Source organism: Bactrocera neohumeralis, unplaced genomic scaffold (assembly GCF_024586455.1).
Source record: "Bactrocera neohumeralis isolate Rockhampton unplaced genomic scaffold, APGP_CSIRO_Bneo_wtdbg2-racon-allhic-juicebox.fasta_v2 cluster10, whole genome shotgun sequence".
Lineage (NCBI taxonomy): Eukaryota > Metazoa > Arthropoda > Insecta > Diptera > Tephritidae > Bactrocera > Bactrocera neohumeralis.
Window position 1 is genome coordinate 22,169,497 of NW_026089623.1, and position 20,736 is coordinate 22,190,232.

Sequence of the window (20,736 nt, forward strand, 5' to 3'; positions counted from 1 at the left end):
TTTTTTTGAGCTATTGTCAAATTGTGCGGGATCCAACGAGAACAAACCTTTTTTACGGCCAGGTGTTCATGCAATATCGAATGTATGCTGGTGGGAGAAATGCATAGGCATGCCTCTATCTGAAGGTATGTTACATGACGGTCTTGCATTAACAGTTCACGTACGGCATCGATGTTTTCTGGCACAACCGCTGTTTTTGGACGACCTTCACGGAATTCGTCTTTGAGCGAGCGTCGCCCACGATTGAATTCGTTGTACCAGTTTTTCGCAGTGCTATAGGGCGGTGCTTCATAGCCATTCAAAGATTTTAATTCATCGATGCACTCTTGTCGTGATAATCCACGTCGAAAGTTGTGAAAAATGATCGCACGAAAATGTTCACGAGTTAACTCCATTTTTTGGCCGAGATGAATTTTTTTATTCCCTGTAAATAAAACGATTCACGATTAAATGACAAAACGTTCTGAGTGATGTTGGCTAAACAAGTAATGAAGGGCCCAGGTGTCACCGAACATTTTATACTCTCGCAGGATAAAGTGATAAAAATTTACATATTTTTTTATTTTGCTGTAAAATTAATTAGATTAGATCAATTTGTGTACTTTGAGTATTGAATTGTATTTTCATATCCTAATGTATATATTATACAGAGAAGGCATCAGATGGAATTCAAAATAGCGCTATATTGGAAGAAGGCGTGGTTGTGAACCGATTTCACCCATATTTCGTATATGTCATCAGGGTGTTAAAAAAATATTATGTACCGAATTTCATTGAAATCGGTTTAGTAGTTCCTGAGATATGGCTTTTGGTTCATAAGTGGGCGGCGCCACTCTCATTTTCAATTTTTAAAAAAAGCCTGGGTGCAGCTTCCTTCTGCCACTTCTTCCGTAAAATTTAGTGTTTCTGACGTTTTTTGTTAGTCGATTAACGCACTTTTAGTGATTTTCAACGTAACCTTTGTATGGGAGGTGGGCGTGGTTATTATCCGATTTCTTCCATTTTTGAACTGTATATGGAAATGCCTGAAGAAAACGACTCTGTAGAGTTTGGTTGACATAGCTATAGTAGTTTCCGAGATATGTACAAAAAACTTAGTAGGGGCGGGGCCACGCCCACTTTTCCAAAACAATTGCGTCCAAATATGCCCCTCCCTAATGCTATCCTTTGTGCCAAATTTCACTTTAATATCTTTATTTATGGCTTAGTTAGGACACTTTATAGGTTTTCGGTTTCCGCCATTTTGTGGTCGTGGCAGTGGGCCGATTTGCCCATCTTCGAACTTAACCTTCTTATGGGGCCAAGAAATACGTGTACCAAGTTTCATCATGATATCTCAATTTTTACTCAAGTTACAGCTTGCACGGACGGACGGACGGGCAGACGCACGAACGGACAGACAGACATCCGGATTTCAACTCTACTCGTCAACCTGATCACTTTGGTATATATAACTCTATATCTGACTCTTTTAGTTTTAGGACTTACAAACAACCGTTATGTCAGCAAAACTATAATACTCTCCTTAGCAACTTTGTTGCGAGAGTATAAAATTGTCAAACTTTCCAATGGAAATGTCAGATTGCACCTGGCAACACTTAGTGTTGCCGAGGCCAGAAATATATATAGCAGCCTCCGTATTCGTTATTCACCGGCACATTTTTCTGTGGTTGTGTGCTTTAATTTTTCAGACTGTTTAGTGGATTGTACAAATAGATAATTTTTATAACATCACATCACCGGTGCATACAATACATACTTATAGTAAGGTAAGAAATTCTAATGTATTACAATAAATCATCAGCAACGAATCAGTAATTCTACTTGATTCTGTTTTGGAAGGTTTGCATGGAAATTCACATTTTTTTTGTAGATAGCAGTGTTTGGTACTTAACCGTCGATATATGTACCTATTTCCTTTGCTTATAATATTAGGTAAGTCGTCGGATCTGAAGTCCGAAAAAAGGACTTTACTTACGCACGAGAAATAAAACTCCCAATGTATTTTTTTTTTTGTTTCAGTTCTTGAATAAAAAATTGTTAGAATGAGTGATGGAAGAAAGCGAGTGGAGCTGAGTATAAAAAAAAGGCCAAAATAAAAAAAAAAAAAGAACAAGTGCAGATTATCCGTAAAACCATAAAAATTGACAGTTTTCTTACAAGTGACAGTAAAAGCAGTGTTGTTAAACCAGGAAATTCAACCACATGCATTGGTACAATCCGATCTGAAAAAAATGAAACGGATTTGAGCTCGGTGGCCCAACAACTACTGTCGCCTGTTGAACAATCTCCTTTTGAAGAATAAGGAGGCGGTAGATGAATCATCAATAAGTATTACAGTTGAAGATGCGTCCCCAAATCAGACGTCAAGTACAAGAAATTACCAAGTGCTAACAACGGTAAATATAAACAAGGATCCAGCTTTATGGGAAATTAACGATACCTTAAGGAAGAATATCGCTTCGATCAAAACAAATCTTGTGACTTCCCTAAAAGTAAAAAAATATATGCCGATTAGCGTCGTTTCTTGCCAGTGGGTATCTTCCAAAGAAAAATGAAAAATAATGAAGTGAAAGACCGAAATTGGCTTGCTTATTGTAAAACTAAAAGATCTGTATATTGCGGACGCTGTTTAGCATTCGGTCCATTGGAGTATAAGACTCAGTTCGAGAACGAAGTAATTAATGACTGGAAAAACGCAGAACACCGAGTAGCTCAGCATGAAAACTCTGCACGCCATAAATCTAGTATTCTTAGTTTGAAAGCTAGGAGTGCGATTGATGGCCGACTCGACAATTTACTACAGGTCCAAATTGATGAAGAAATTATTTATTGGAGAAATGTTCTGAACACTGTTGTTGCGGTAGTGAAGCGACTGTGTTCAAGAGGCCTTGCTTTCAGAGGAAAGTTCGGTGATGCACATAACGGTAATTAATGTATGATTTTGGAACTGTTAGCGGAATTCGAAACTTTTTTAGCCAGTCATATTGAACGATTTGGGAATCAAGGATCAGGCAGTACCAGTTATTTATCAAAGACCCTTTGCGATGAGCTTATCCTCTTGATGGGTCATAATGTCTCAAAACAGATTGGAGACGAGAAACGAAGGGCGAAATATTTTTCTTTAATCATAGATTCAACAGCAGATATAGCACACTTAGGTCAACTTACCCTTGTTATTAGATACGTTTTAGAATCAGGCGAACCGTGTGAAATATTTGTTAAGTTTTTGCCGTCGGTGGGACATAGAGCTGAAGATATGTTTTCTGTCATTATTTCGGAGCTCGAAACTCTGGGCATAAATATTGAAGACTGTCGTGGACAGTCATATGATAATGCCGCGAACATGTCTGACATGTACAATGGCTTGTAGGCAAAAATTCGAAATTAAGCACTTTCCGCATTTTACGTGCCTTGCTCTGCCCATTCTTTGAATTTAGTGGCAACTCGCTTTTTTATGACGCTACAGGAAATTTATGTTTTTTTTTGTGAGCTCGACACAACGCTGGCTTAAATTAATGAGTGAAATCGGGAAAGACAAAACCCTGAAAAGAATGAATCTGACGCGTTGGTCAGCGGAGGCGTCGCGTGTAAAAGATTGAGAGATTCTTGGCACGAAGTTCTTAACACTTTGGAATCAATCAAAGACCGAAAAGTCTGTAACGCGACAAGAAGCGGCGGGAATACTCTTGAATTTGGAGAAACTGGAAACGGCGGTAATGGTTGTTGGGTGGAATGTTTTTTTTTGAAAGAATGAACAAAGTGAATGTTCAAATTCAGGCTTCCGCCGTAGATTTGATCACCGTTGCCGATTTTTACGAATCACTTCGTAAGTTTTTCGTAGCTGAACAAGAGAATTTCAAGTATTTCGAAGAAAAGGCAATGGAATTAAACGTATCGAAACAGCATACAACAGAAATCGGAAAAAGGAAACCGAAAAGAAAAAAAGATTTGATGAAACATCAGAAGAAATTATTACAAAGACTGCGAATGAAAGTTTCAGGGTTAACACGTTTCTCGTCTTCGTAGATGGACTGTTGATCGAGTTAGAAAATCTGCAAAACGCCAACAACGAATTTAACGAGGAGTTTTCATTTCTATCCAAAATGAGTGAGTTGTTACCATCGACCCTGACGGAAAAAGTCCTTTCTTTGGAAAAAATGTATCCCAATGATTTAGAAACTGATTTAGTTTAGGAATGCGTACACTTTCAATGTCACCTTTCTTCTGAAAGAATTTTGATAAAACCAGATTCTGGATCATTAAAAAGTCTATCTTTGTTTCTACGAAAACAGAATTTGGAGAACAATTATCCAAACTTGGATATTGCACTTCGCGTGGCTCTATCCAGTGACAAATTGTTCAGGTGAGAGAAGCTTTTCTTGCTTAAAGCGAGTAAAAAACTATCGACGATCTACTTCAAGTCAAGAAAAGTTTAACGCCTAATCTCTTTCGTGCATAGAGTCAAAACTAATGAACAAGATCTCATACGACGATATAATTGTTTTTATAATGTAAGTGGAATAAAAAATATTAAAAATTAAACGTTTACCGACTGCACATTATTTTATATCAGCTGTGTTCATATGGTGTATAAATATTTTTAAGGCATACCTTACCCCACCTTATAATTAGTACATCCCTCAAACTCTGTGGTCCATCCTGCTGTGTTTAGTGTTGTAGCTCAACACTAAACACTCTACAATGGGTTGTAAAAATAATCTAGAAACTGACACAACTATCCCCTAATTCAAAATCATACTAATAACGACAAAAAAAACGATGTAATGAGGACGATAGAGCACAAATCATAAAGTTGCAAATTCATTGACATAATAAATGTAATTAATAATGATTGTGAACTAAACGCTGAGCGCTGAGGTCAATAGGGGCGGCAAAAATAGAATAGCCTACTGGCGGCAAATTTCTAAATCCGCCACTGCGTGTTTGAATATCTCGGCCGGCTTTGTTGTTCTTCAGACGGGTTATTGCTATTCGCACTTCTTCATGGTCGGGCAATGGAACGTCTGCTTCATCGTGATCGATTGGTGAATCGGGTTCGCCTTCTCCTGGCGTTGTACGTTCACTGCCATTCAGGAGTCTGGAAATGTGTTCCCCCCATAATATAAGTATGCTTTGGGCATCGGTCGCTAGATCATCTTTGGGGTTCTACAACAATATGCTCCGGTCTTGAAACCTTCTCTTAGCCGCCGCATTTTTTCGTAGAATTTTCGAGCATTACCCCTGCCGCCCAACTCATCAAGCTCTTCATACTCTCGCATTTCGGCCTAGGTGTGTTTGCTGCAACAAGATAGTGGTCCGAGGCGATGTTAGGACCTCGGAACGCACGCACATCTAAAACACTGGAGACATGTCTTCCGTCTATCACAACATGATCGATCTGGTTGGTGGTTTTTCGATACGGAGAAAGCCAGGTAGCTTGATGTATTTTCTTGTGCTGGAATCTGGTACTACAGATAACCATATTTCGGTCCTCGGCGAAGTCGATCAGCCTCAACCCATTTTGGAATGTTTCATCGTGGAGGCTGAATTTACCGACCGTAGTGCCAAATATACCTTCTTTGCCCACCCTGGCGTTAAAGTCGCCAAGCACGATTTTGATATCGTGGCGGGGGCAGCTCTCATAGGCGCACTCCAAGCTATCATATAAGGCATCTTTGGTCACATCGTCCTTCTCTTCCGTCGGGACGTGGGCGCAGATCAGCGCTAATGTTGAAGAACTTCGCTTTGATGCGAATTTTGGCTAGACGTTCATCCCCCGGGGTGAATGACAATACTCGGCGACGGAGTCTCTCTCCCACCACGAATCCCACATCAAATTTGCACTCCTTTATATGGCCACTGTAATAAATGCCACAAGGATCTACTCGGCTCAGTCCTTGTCCCATCCGTCGCATTTCTTGGACGACGGTGACATTCCAGGTGCATGCCCTCAAATCATAGTCCTTCGTTTGCCATGGTGGTAAACAGAAGGGGGGTCATTCATCCGAAGCTTGTTGTTATTTTTCATTGCTTGCATGTTTCGCCTTCTTACTTTCAAAGTCAAAAAAGTCAAAGACCGGAAGTCGTGAGCTGCTTGAGCCATATGTAAAATAATCGTTTCTGGCCACTCCCAAGTGAATGGCAATCAGAGAACTTTCCTCACTTGCGTGAACTTCTACACATGACTCCATCCTCCTACCATGTTTGCTTAAAAAATGACAAGGCTTTATCTATACTAATATTATAAAGAGGAAATGTTTGGTTTTTTGTTTGTTTGTTTCGAATAGGCTCCGAAACTACTGAACCGATTTGAAAAATTCTTTTACCGTTGGAAAGCTATACTATCCCTGAGTGACATAGGTTATATTTAGTCAAAAAAAAAAAATAGGGTTCCTTACCAAAACTCCGATAATGTAAAAAAATACCAAACAACTTTCTTTAATCGCGAATGCTGCGAAAACGATTGAAGATATAACAAAGTGATATACTACAATTTTGTAGAACTTATCATTATCTACAAAAAACGTCGCGACATCATACCTCTAACTATTATAGTTTTGTCACAATAAGCGATTTTATATAAAATAATTAATTAAAATACCACTACTTGAAAAGGCTCTTTATTTATACCTTAGTATTGATCCTTATCGAAATAAATGATTTATTATTTAAGATCGCTTCAAAACCTTTATATAACTTTTTGAATTATTAGATTCTGACATTCCATTCAAAAGATATCACGAGTTAAAAATTTTTAAAAGTCGCTTGGCGGCGAACTATGCGTTGTAGAGTTGTAGACGTCAGGGTTAAGACAAAGAATGTATAATAATAAGAAGGAGCAAATGTTAGCTGTGCTAAAATGTTATTTGACAGTAGGGAACATCGAAAAAATTTCGAAGAGTAATCGAAAAAATTTCGAACAGTATGAAGGAACACACCATTCAAAAGGGGAAGCAAGCCACTGTTTACCACTCTATAAGGGAACTTGCCAATTGCGTGCACCGCGATATAAAGGAACATGAGAACAGAAAATGTATCAGAGAAACTACACCACACTATAAGGGTACTACTCTATAGAAATTGCCCACGCAGATGTTCTTTGATATGCGCATAAGGGAAAATTTGAATATTGGAGGTGCAAAATGTTGATCAGCTAAGCACACAGCACCAAAGCCAACTTTGGAAGTAGAGAATTTATTGTGGTATACGTACAATAAAAGCGATATATACTCCTCTACCCAAATTTTCCCCCACTTTATGAAGGAACACGACAAACTACACCACATTAATAAAGAACATGAAAAATGTCAATGTCAATATGTATGCAAAAATTCAATGCCCTGGATTGGGTGAAATTGCGCCAAAATAAGAATAGGAGAAATGAGAATACTGATTTCAATGAGAATGTTGACTTTATGCATTGCCAAAATCCAATGAAAGAGAGTATGCTTTGGATTGGTTAATTTTTAACGGCTAAAACTGTTGTAATAATTGGAAATGGTTAAAAAGCAATCAATTGGTGTGAAATTGCGCCAAAATAAGAATAGGAGAGAGAAATGAGAATTTTGATTTCAATGAGAATGTTGATCTCAATGTTGCAATAATGTACATATATATTATATGTATATGCAGTGTTATTATACATTCTTTGGTTAAGATCACTCGCGCGGTCGGCTCCCTACTGAATGGTCGTGTGCGGAATTAAAAAAAATTGTCGCTTGATAATATTTTGTCGCTTGATAATACTTCGTTTAGTAGGTAACTAAACCCATTCAAAAAGTTCTTTTCAGATCTAGACCCATATACATATATAGCACAGATATTGTACATTTAGTTATCCTAAGAAATGAATTGAATAAGTTTTATGATTTAATTTTAATAAATAGGTTGTAGTTTTGTATGTTGTTATAGTAGGTAGTTGTAAGAACCTCAAAGATTAGTTTAAAGGCGTTTTTTTCTTTCATCATTTAAAAAAAATGCCCAAAAGATCAAGATCTCAACTTTCTAGAAATAATTCCCATGCCAGGGCCACAAAAATATGTCGAAATAAAGAATCTTCATCTGAAACTGAAAATCGTCTTTTAAGTCAGAGAGAATATGTGGCGCAATCGCGTGCCAGAGAGTCGAGTACCGAGCGTTCGCAACGGCTCGCTGAACAAAACATGAGAACCTCTCAAAGACGCGCGAGGGAGTCTAGTCTTGAGCGTTCGCAGCGCCTAGCTGAACAAAATTTAAGAACTTCTGATGTGCACGCGCGAGAGTCAAGTACTGAGCGTTTGCAGCGGCTTGAAGAGCAAAATTTCAGAAGTATACAATCCCGCACTAGGGAATCAAGCTCTGAGCGTTCCCAACGCCTTCAAGACCAGAGAGAACGACAACAGACTTCAAGAGCTAGAGTACGATCCACAGATTGATTATGCTCAACAGTCTTCCGTCCAAATCGGCGACATGAATAAGATTTGCCCTAAGTGTTCTGCCAAAAAATTGGTTGATGAAACTAATGGTATGTGTTGTGCTTCTGGAAAAGTTATTATCCCCAATATTCAAGAACCACCACAGCCAATAAAAAATCTTTTGACAAATAATCATTCGCTATCTAGACATTTCCTAACCAACATCCGTAAGTACAATAGCCTTTTTCAAATGACTTCGTTTGGCGCCAAAGAAATAAGAGAAGGTAATTTTATGCCAACTCTCAAAATAGAGGGCCAGGTATATCATCTTATTGGTAGCCTTTTACCACCATTAGGCCAAAATCCACAATGCTTACAGATATATTTTATTTCAGACGCAGATCAGCTATCGTTGAGGGCAAACATAGCTCCAACGCTAAAAATAGATTTAATTAATGATCTACAGACAGCACTGAAAAGCCACAACGTATATATACGAAGCTTTAAACAAAATATTGAACGCAACTCTTCGGATAATTTAAAGCTAATTATTCTTTCCAACCGCCCACCGCAGACTGCTCACCCGGGTAGATACAATTCTCCAGCTGTAAACGAGGTAGCTGTTCTCTTGGTTGACGAAGAAAAAGGCCCCAGAGACATAGTGCTGCACGGAAGAGACGGCCAACTTAAAAGGGTATCCGAGTTACATCGATCATATGATCCACTACAGTATCCCTTAATGTTCGTTAAAGGAGAAGACGGTTATTATTTAACCATTCCACAGGAAGGTACAGCGCGTAACAAAACTGTGACGTGCATGCAATTTTATACATTCAGGTTGATGGTTAGAGCAAACAGTTTTAATCCATTACATTATTACAGGGACTTATTTAGCCAATATATTGTCGATATGATGGCAAAAATGATATCGGAACGATTGAATTACATATGTCGTAACCAACAGAGACTAAGGGCTGAAGAATACATTCATCTCAGAGACGCTTTAAATCAAGACGGAAATGTTGACCCATCAAATATCGGTCAGCGCGTAATCTTACCATCTTCATTTACAGGTTCTCCACGTTACCTGCATGAAAAAACACAAGACGCGATGACGTATGTCCGAAACTACGGGAGACCAGACTTATTTGTCACGTTTACGTGCAATCCTGAATGGCCTGAAATTAAAGCGGAACTACTACCTGGTCAGCGATCTTTCGATCGTCATGACATCATTTCAAGGGTGTTTCACTTAAAAATGAAGAAATTCATAAAATTATTCAACAAAGATGAAATATTCGGCAAAGTGAAATGTTACATAGTGAGTGTGGAGTGGCAGAAGCGTGGTTTACCACACTGTCATATGCTTTTTTTTTTTAGAGACAAAAATCCAACCAGACGAAATTGATAGGGTCATAGTTGCGAAACTTCCCAACCAACAAAACGATCCAAAACGAGAACATAACTTAACAGCACCATGTATGAAAAACGGAATTTGCACAAAAAAATACCCGCGACGTTTGGTCAACGAAACTCAAACCGGAGATGACGGATATCCAGTATATCGTCGTCGTGATGCCGCAAATGGAGGTCAGAGCGCTTCGCTCTATATCAGAGGCAGTAATTTCACTATAGATAATAGCTGGATTGTCCCTTATTCTCCACTTTTGTGCAGGACGTTCAATGCTCACATAAATGTTGAGTACTGTCACTCAGTTCAAGCCATCAAATACATTTGTAAATACATAAATAAAGAATCGGATCAAGCCACATTTGGCGTCAGAAACCCAAATAATGAAGTGGAAAACTACGTGAATGGCCGCTACATAAGTACTTCCGAAGCTGCCTGGCGAATATTGGAATTTCCGATCCACGAGCGACATCCTACAGTCTTGCAGTTAACTGTTCACTTAGAAAATGGCCAAAGGGTGTATTTTACCGCAGAAACGGCAGAACAAGTGGCCCAAAATGCACGTAAAACAACTTTGCTGGCTTTTTTTGAGCTATGTAATGAAGATGAATTCGCAAAAACACTTCTATACCACGAAGTCCCGCAATACTATACATGGGCCAATAATAAGTTCACAAGAAGGAAGCGTGGTGAGAACGTAGTTGGCCATCCAGGAATAAAAAAAGATGCAGCTTTAGGCAGAGTCTACTGTGTCCATCCTTCTCAATCCGAGTGTTTCTATCTTAGGATGTTGCTACATCACGTACGGGGCCCAACCTCATTCCAGTACTTGAAAACCGTTGACGGAGTTCTCAAAGAAACATATCAAGCTGCTTGCCGTGCTAGAGGTTTGCTAGAAAACGATGACCATTGGGAAAATACTCTGAGAGAAGCTTTGCTTTCTCAATGTTCACAACAACTGAGAGAATTGTTTGTAGTCATACTTTTATTTTGTCAGCCATCGGAACCATTAAAATTATGGGACATTTTCAAAGACAATTTATGTGAAGATATTAGACACAGAATCAGACAGCAAAATCTAAACTTCACCTTACCATACAATGCGGAAATTTACAACCAAGGTCTGATACAAATAGAAAATAAACTGATGCAATTAAATGACAAAAGCCTAAGGGACTTTGGATTACCATGTTCAGTTCGTACAGAAAATAATGGAGCAGAGACAATGACTAATCGCTATGATACACATAATTTGACCGCTTTTGTTAATGAAAACCTACCAAAATTAGTCCCAGATCAAAGAGATGCTTTTGAAACTATAGTCGATAGCGTCATTAATGACAAAAGAAAAGTTTTCTTTTTGGATGCACCCGGTGGAAAAGGAAAGACGTTTCTTGCTAATTTGATACTTGCTAAGATAAGAGAATCGGGGAAGATAGCAATAGCAGTTGCTTCCTCAGGAATTGCTGCAACTCTCTTGACGGATGGAAAAACTGCTCATTCTACTTTTAAACTTCCGCTATCCGTAAATCTTGAGCAACAATCTACATGTTCTATCCGCAAAAATGGGCCTGTTGGTAAATTACTACAAGACGCCTCATTGATTATGTGGGACGAATGCACGATGAGCCATAGAGCACATATAGAGGCCGTGAACAGAACCTTACAGGATCTAAGGAACTCCTCTGCAGTCATGGGCGGGATTACTTTTGTTTTTGCGGGAGATTTTCGACAAACTCTCCCCGTTATTAACAGAGGTACGCGAGCAGATATCATCAAGGCATGCTTGAAATCGTCACCCTTTTGGGCTTCAATTGAAACATTGAAATTACGAACGAATATGAGAGCTCATGTTCATGGAATCACTGATAGCGATTTCCCACAACAACTGCTAAAACTTGGAGAAGGAATTTTTCCCACTCCAAATTTAAGCGATCATTGTGACATTCTTCTGGATGAGTCCCTAGGTCAAATACTCCATAATTTGGAAAACTTAATAGATGCTATATACCCTGATATCGAGAATTTGCACCAAAAGGACTTTCATTGGCTATGTTCTAGGGCTATAGTGTCTCCTAAGAATGATACTGTTAATGAAATAAACAATCTAATAGTTCAAAAAGTCCCCGGCCAAATTAAAACATACAAATCAATCGACAATGTGACTAATATCGAAGACGCAGTCCATTATCCACAGGAATTTTTAAATTCGTTGAACCCTTCTGGACTGCCACCACATGAGTTGTCGCTAAAAATCGGAATCCCAATAATGCTTTTAAGAAATTTAAGCCCTCCGAACATGTGTAATGGGACGAGGCTGCTTATTAAAGAGTTAAAGGACAATTTAATTGTAGCAACTATTATTACTGGCCCAGCAGCTGGTCAACTGGCTCATATACCGAGGATACCGATGATCCCGACTGATCTGCCAATCCCATTTAAACGGCTTCAATTTCCGGTAAAAACATCTTTCGCATTAACGATTAACAAGTCCCAAGGTCAAACCTTCGAATTAGTAGGGATCGACCTGCGAAAGAAATGTTTTACTCACGGTCAAATGTATGTGTGACTATCGCGGGTCGGAGCCCCTGAAAATCAATTTATTTTGTTGCCACAGAATAAAACAACATCAAATATAGTTCATAGGGAAGCTCTAACACAATAAAAGGTTTTTCTTTTGGGATTATGACCTCTTTGCAATAATTAAAAATATAAACAAAAAAACCTGATATTGAGAAAAAACAAACAAAAGAAACGTATTAAACAAAAAAATTAAAACGTAAAAAAATATAAAAAACACTAATAAAAAATACAAAAACAAAAACAAAAAAATATAAAACAATGAAAAAAGTACAAAAAAATCTAAAATAATATATAAGAATTAAATTTCATATTTTTTTTTAAATTCGACGCAAAAAATTGTGAATATTTGTGTAAATGTCATGTTGAGTGCCCGTGCGAAGCCGCTATGTGTATGTAACAACATCCACTGCAATGTTCACAGTGTTTCTGTAATGTCTTTAGCATCAGCATTGTATCCGTGCGAAGCCGGGGAGGGTCGGTCCTAGTATAGTATAAAGTGAATCAAACCCCAAAATCAACTGTTTTCATATTAAGTCTCTTAATTTTTTTTTGTTATTCACATACAATTCATTACGAAGAAGTATTCCTACAATGTGATAAGAAAAATAAGCGACTTTTTCAGCTAATAATAATTCGAATAATGATATTACTTTGGTATAGTTCTGGCAGTAATTGGTAAATTGAAACATGCAATTACAACATAACAATATGAATATAAATTCGCGTAAATAGGTATAAACAAATACTATACATATGTACATATATCACAAGTCAAAACTTTACGCTAATGACTGACAAACCTACATATACAAGTATAAATGTACATTTGTGTGCAAATTACACCGAAATCTCAAGTATTATGTGAAAACAAGAACATCCAACCCAACACTTCGTTTATAGGTAATTAAACAGCAATTAAGTAAGCAAGATTGAAAAGCTGTTAACCTGCAAATAAACACATATTCATGGTACAAACGATGGCCAAAGTCAAAGATTGGTTTTTCACACATTTTATTTTTATACTCTCTGACCATGTGGCTACAGAGTTTTGTTCACCGGTTCTTTGTAATACCCCAAACTTAACAAGATAGATATAGAGTTCTATATTCATTAAATAAAGGGCTGGAGAAGAGGTAAATGGAGTCAAAGTTAAGTGAGAATTTCGAAGAGGGAGGATTCTGAGATTTCCGTTAAGCTTAGCCTTACCTCGCGACACCTCGACCAGATTCATCACATTACCCACAAATTGCTGTCACATCACATATTCAAAAGAGAAGCTTATTCAGCGTGTTTTCCCAGATATAGCGCAAAAGTTCAATAACCATAATTGGCTGGGTGAACGAGCAATATTGGCAGCGAAAAATAGAGATGTCGAGGATCTCAATGCGACCATTCAGAACTTTCGTCCAGGACAGTTGGTTTTCTTCAAATCAGGCGGCATCGTTTTGAACCAGGTTGACGTAGTCAACTATACCACGGAGTTTTTAAATTCACTGGAATTGCTTGGATTACCACCTCACAATTTGCAGTTAAAAGTAGGATCAGTTGTCATCATGATGCGTAACATTAATCAATCTCGGCTATGCAATGGAACAAGACTGGCTGTGAAAAAGCTGATGAATACCGTCATTGAGGCAACAATCATAAAAGGAAAATACAAAGGAGAGGATGTCTTGATCCTGCTAATACCGATGATTCCAACGGACTTATCATTCGATTTCAAACGCTTACAATTTGCAGTACGTCTGGCCTTTGCGATGACAATAAATAAATCACAAGGACAGTCTTTAGAAGTTTGCGGAATTTCCCTGTTTCGCGCATGGACAATTACACATCGCGTGTTCGCGCGTTGGAAAACCGTATTCTTTGTTTATTTACGCACCTCAAAACAGAACAAAAAATATAGTTTATGAGAAAGCTTTAAATGGATTAACAAACTGTATCATAACAGTGTGTGTCTGTTAATATCAAATTTAAACCTTATAAATAGCCAGTATTTCAGGAAAACTCTGTTTTTTAAGTAAGCAACATAATATGTCGAAAATAATAATAAAACTTCATGCTTCATTAAAAAAATGCTTTTTTATTCAATACGTTTTGTTTGTTTTAAAATTAATTTATGCTAAAGTTCAGGTCTTTTTTATCGATTGAGGCAGTACGAAGTCTGCCGAGTCAGCTAGTACTATATATAACTCTTACACTGACTGACATATTCGACATAAGGTTTATTAGAAAATCATTAAATACAGTAAATGGGAGATGGAGTAATGTCACTCCAAGTTTAGTTATTAACTATTATCATGCCACATACTAAACTAAATTTACTTGGATTTCTTAAAGTACCTCACATACAAACAGAAGTAACGTCAGCTGGATGTTCGAAAATTATCATATATGTTATAACTACAAGTATGGGGCTAGCCAAGTTTTCGACCAATTTTATCTTTTTGAGCAGAGAGATGAGTAAACCACGCATTATTCGCGCCAAATTGTGGCTCATATTAATTATTTTTTGATTTGTGTGCTGCAAAGTGAAAGAATAATATGGAATTTGAAGTTGTACTATGTGGGACGAAGGTGTGGTTGTGGTTCGACTGCGACATAATCTTGAAAACTACTGAAGAGCAATAACTCGCTAAATAAATAAGAAAAAAAACTTTCAGTTCCAAAAGCGAAATGATATTGACTTATTTCAACCCTTGTTTATGCACGGAGTGTATATTCTATACATTGACCGATATATTCGGTCAAAAGTCAACTATAGATACTGGGGTCCACCTATTCGGTAACTACGGGCTTAAATAGTTTTTGCTGAATTTTTAGTCTTAAGGCGGCTTACTTAAAGGAATTTTTAGTGCAAACTTTTTCCCGTTATATTGGGTAGTCGAAAAAGTCTTTTCGTATTTTATCAATAGATGTCGTTGTAGTCGTTAGCTCCAGTGCTACCAATTACTTGGTATCATACCTAATAGTGTTGGAAAGGTGAGATTTTAAGCTACATTCAACCAAAATAAAATAAATTCATTGAAAGTTGAAAAAAGTAACAGCTGTGCAAATATGAGTAAAAAAATGAAGAAATTCGCTATATTTTGAAATTTTTGTATGAAAAAGGGAAGAATGCCACGCAAGCCATCAATTTGTGAAGTCTACAGAGACGATGATGTATCAGCTCGTATACAACAACAATTGTTCGTTCGCTTCCATTCTGGAAATTTCGATTTACACTGATAGAATAACGTCTCTAGCGGAAAAATGGCAAAAAGTTGTCGACCAAAATGGTATTTTTTTGTTTATTTATTTATTATTATAAATAAACACAAGTTAAAATTTAATTAGAAATACCGAAAGATTGGAAAGAATCAAATGGAATTTAAAATTGTGTTATGTGGGAAGTATACGTGATTGTTGTCCGACTTTGTCCATTTTCACAATGTAACATAAGAATGTAAAAATAATGGCACATACTTAATTTTGTCGAAACTGGTTGGTTGGGTCCCTAAATGTGGGATTTCACCAAAAAGTGGGCGGTGCCACGCTTATCGTCCAATTTTCACACCGGATCCCACAAAGTTCTATCATACCATCTCGGTGGTAAAATTTAATGTCCCTGGCGTATTTAGTTATTGATTTATCGCGCTTTTAATAGTTTAAATCGTATGGGGAGTGAGAGGAATTATTCTCCGACTTCATCCTTTTCCATACTGTCAGTAGGTGTTCTCATATTATTTATGCCAAACAAATTTGGTTGTTGTAACTTTAGTGAGTTAGAAGATACTATGTACATTAAACTTATTAGAGCGGGACCAAGCCAACATAGTTTTCTGCCCACAGGTGCCCCTTCCCGAATTTCAACTCGTCTCTTCATCCTGATCATTTATATACAAGTATATATACCTATATACGTATGTATATAAACCTACTTACATCTATGTCGATTAGTTTTAGGTGATAAAACTATTATTTTCTACAGCAACCTGTTGCAGAAGTGTAAATATTGATATATTTATGTAATTAACCTTCATTCTGCACTATTATCATTGAGGCAGTTATTTGTGCTAGTCAGGTCAATTCTAATATAAATATTTAGGATATAATGCAAAATTTTGTAAGAATCGATCGAAGATGCAATATTTTTACAGTCTCTACATATACTATACACATCAAAGTGTTGAATATTTTTTTTTACCTAACCGTTGATTTGTAAATGTCTGTCTGTCTGAGTCTGAGCAAGTGACAGCATGAATAGAAATTTAAATATTTTGATGAAATCAACGCGACCAAAAATGCCGTTGGTTGAAAAATAGCAAGGCGATACCTAAGCTATAATTTATATAGACAACTATAAGCTTGTAAATTTTTAAGAAAATAGATGAAATTAGTTAGGTAATAAGCTCTCCACCCAAAATAACGGTTACTAAAAATGCTGCCTAATGAAAAAGGTGATACGGACGCGATGCAATAGAGTAGATTTAAACATTGGTTAACGAACGTGCTATCGACCACATTTATTTGAAATTCCAAATAGCTGGAACAGCCAGACCAACTTTGGTGAATAATATTCTAGGACGCTTAAAATATAGCATCTTTCATCTAAACCTGATGGAAATCGAGCCTGAAAACCCTATGGACCTCAGTCTTTATTTATAATAAACCGAACATATGATCCTGAATAGACAAATTTTGTTGGCGAAAATGAGCGGGGTCGATTCACAAATTACATATCCAAAATATACTATATACAATGATTATCTATGTCAGTCAAATTTTGAGTTTTTTTTTAATAAAATTAAGTTTCTTAAAGCAATGCCGTCAAACATAATTATATTAGTTTATACCCGTTTAAAGTCAGGAAATTAAAAAAAAAAACTGGCTAAAATGAATACATTCTTGTTTTTGTTTTGTTGGAAATAATAGTTTTAAGAAATTTTACTGAAGATCTATTAGTATGTATATAAGCTGTGTTAAGACAAATTTTTCACCCCAGGTTTTTACTGTGTGAAAAAACGATCGCTGGTCGCTTTTACACTAATATAAATAATTAACTTTAACAAACATATAAGAGTAATATCTTAATCATATTCTCTCCACCCTAATAATTTTAATAGCATTGCGATCTAAATTTACTTAGCCATAAAATAATAAAGATTATATCTAACGTCCCGTTCGCCTCGAATTTAGCCTTTACTTACTTATCTGCAGTTAAACCGAAGGGAAGCCACCCAAGTTGTACCATAAAGGATAGCGATAAGCTACCAATTTACCGTGACGATTTAGAGTTTATACCATCGCTTCTGTACATTAGGGACACAAATTTATAAAGGCCATATGTATATAAGTAAGAACTGCATTAACAAAGTAGATACATGTGTATTATAGTCCTATATGTACTACTTAGTTTTGTAATAATGGAAATTTTAAAGGTAATGTTCATCATAGTGTTTATCAATACTCCCCTCATTTCTTATACGGTTATCAAGATCCATTGTTGCATATACTCTTCGCGCTTCTTTTAGGTCATTGAATATTTTGTTATTGAAACATTCCTTTCATTCATGACTTTTAGTTTTATTTTTTGTTATCTTTCGACGTTAATGTAATTTGCTTGTATTTAAGTCGTTTGAACAGATCGATATCAGTAGTTATGCTGAAGTTCATTGATGGCATTGCCTTTTTTTCAGTCTATTAAAAATTAAAAAACGTATACATTTTCAGCTGCCGGAATACTTGTAAAAAAATAATGCATATGTAGCTAAGAAATTTTACTTTAAATGCTGATTTCTGTTTGGGAAATAAACCTATGATATTATGATACCCGATAACCTGCGACGTAAATAAAATTATTTGGAGGTCTCTTTTGAATAAAATCATAATGCTCATTAAAAATGCGAATGTAAAGCCTATTTCTTTACGCAATTATTACATCTTACTTAATGTCTTAAGGTAAAGTTGAAAGACGATCTCAAAAACTTTTTATTGAGTATTAAAAGGATATAGAAAGCCACCGATCGGGTTCGACCAAATTTGTAAGCTAATTTTTGGTAACATAGAACATTCAAAAAAGTTTTATACAGTAGTGCTGATAATGGTCAAACCAAAAAGCGTTTAGAAAATAGGGAACTAGGCAACATTGTAGACGTCGTGAGAAATCAAAGACCCCTACTTCAAAAGCTTTGTAAGCTAGAATTTTTATAAGTTTCAATTCATTTCTTATCCTTAAAATAATGAAAAATAGTGTACATAGGTATAATATTAGGACTGTTAAAAATAAATTCGTTCTTTTTCCAATTGATCGCTTTGTTAAAGTTGATACGCTATTTCAGGTTCGGATCCACGTGGGGGGAACTGCGGAGAGTTCCCACACCCGCATGGCGTTTCAGTGTCAGTCAAGTCTTATGGACCGAACTTTTATCTGCGAGGTATCGAATCTTTTCTAAAGCGCATTTATTTACAACTCTAAACTCTACATAATTACATATCAACCAAAATTATTTTACTCTTCAATAGTATTCTGCACGTCCGATAAAAAATAGAACTATGTATATATCATGGTTCCCACAAAACACATAAAACCATCATTATTAATGTCTATGAAATAATGCTTTCTGACTACCAGAATGACATGAAACGTATTACTACTGACGATGAGTCTTGAATCTAAGTCGAACAACCACATCACCATCTCCACATGTTTACAGTTTTCTTCGGTTATAGAAGTGTAGTGCACTTCGAATTCTTTCTGGCCATTTTATACTCTTTAAACAATTTTTAGTCATAAAATGGCACACACTAAAAACATAATTCGCGCAAAGTTTAATCCCGCTATATTAATTGCTTCTTGATTTGTGTACTGGAAACTGAACGAATAAAGTAGAATTCATAATTGTGCTATATGGCAAGTAGGCGTGGTTATTGTCCGATTTCGTCCATTTTCACATTGTTATACAAGAATCTAAGAAGAACGCCACATATTAAATTTTGTCGAAATCGGTTGGTCGGGTTCCGAGATGTGGGATTTCACCAAAAAGTGGGCGGTGCCCTGCTCATCGTCCAATTTTCACACCAGATCCGACAAAAATCTATCATACCATCTCGGTGGTAAAATGTTCCCGTTATATGGGAAGTGGGCGGGGTTATCCTCCGATTTCATCCATTTTCACACTGTCGGTAGAAATTTTTATACGATTTATACTCAGCACATTCGGCTGTTGTAACTTACCTGGTTTAAGATATATGTACATTAAACTTGCTTCAGGGCGGGACCACTCCCTCTTTATCAAAAACTTTTGCGACAGGTGTTCCTTGCTACCGCAATCCTCTGTACCAAATTACAGCCTTATACCTTAATTTAGTGCTTAGTTATGGCATTGTACTATATGTTTTCGGCTAATCGCGAAATGTGGCCGTTGCAGTGGTCCGATCACGCCCATCTACGAACTCGAAATTTTTGTTTTGTACTAAGGAACCCACACACCAAGTTTCATCACGATATCTCAATTTTTACTCCAGTTACGTCATTCGTCATTCTGATCATTTATATATAAATATAATATACAAGTATATCTATCTCGCTTAGTTTTAGGTGAAACGTACAACCGTGAGCCGACAACACTTGGTTTTTACACCACGATTACGCACCGCCGGAAATTGACTTTAAAAACTGTTTCGAGGATTGGATAAAACTGATACAAAAGTATTGGGAGCATTGGGGATTAATTTGAGGAAAACGAAAAAAGAATTCTAAAGAATAAATTAGGAATTTTACAATTATGAACAAAGTCTTACTGTTTTTTTCTCGTAGTAGTGCATAGTATTTTAATTTCGATGATGATACTAAGAACAAACTGTTTTCAAATCTAAATCTTTCAAATAGGGGTAAATTTGGAAGAACAAGTTAACGAATGGTGTTAAGTAAAAAGTTATAATATTAAAACACAATTCACTTTGATGTGTCATTATTTATATTCCGTTTATTGTGCTTAGCAGTAGTGCTTTTAATACATAAGTAAAAAGATAAAACTAAAAAATTAAAACTGTGCCAATATTAATCACTGTGCAATTTTTGCTAACAGATTTTATAACCCATAAATGAGTATATTAAGTGCATATTCTGGGCAGAAATGTACAAGTATTACGTACTCGTACATATGTATGAATTTATGTTGTTGCGATGACTTGCTCAAATATGACATTGGTTATAATAAAGTAAAAAAAAACTCATAACCTAGGCACCTCCTGTGGACGACATACAAATCTTAATGTAATTGTTGTTGGTTCTCAACCAATCCGGCTATACATACGTATGTACCTATGTTGGTAGCTGCATTGTATATATTCCGAATATTTTTC